Genomic DNA, 362 nt, shown 5'->3' with positions numbered 1-362 from the left:
TTCCTTCATATGTTCCGGCTGAAAAATAATGACGGACGCGAGTTTATTACGCCGTAATAACAACCATCTTCATTTAAATGTTGAATTTAAATTCATTTTGTTCTTCAGATAGGATGTAGCCTATCAAATAAAGTCATATGTAGTTTTTATAGAGTTGCAAAACGTTAGGATAAACTATAGACTGTGGCCTAGTGTATTTCCGGACTGTCTCATTCTGTGGTTTTTATTGCTTTGCAAATGTTAATTCACCTTTTCACCGCCTAATCACACAACCACTGTCTGACCTTTATCCTGAAAGGTTATTTCTAGTCTGTAGGTCCGGCCATCATGTAACTTTACATCCAATATATATATATATAGTG

General features: G+C 35.1%; 1 protein-coding gene across 1 annotated transcript in view; it reads left to right on the top strand.

Annotated features, from left to right (window-relative positions):
* Positions 1-362, top strand: part of cox7a2l (cytochrome c oxidase subunit 7A2 like) — a 3,994-nt gene that overhangs the window by 363 nt on the left and 3,269 nt on the right. The window lies entirely within an intron of this gene.

The sequence above is a fragment of the Monopterus albus genome, unplaced genomic scaffold, assembly GCF_001952655.1.
Source record: "Monopterus albus unplaced genomic scaffold, M_albus_1.0 scaffold69.1, whole genome shotgun sequence".
Lineage (NCBI taxonomy): Eukaryota > Metazoa > Chordata > Actinopteri > Synbranchiformes > Synbranchidae > Monopterus > Monopterus albus.
This window is presented reverse-complemented; position numbering and strand designations above follow the sequence as displayed.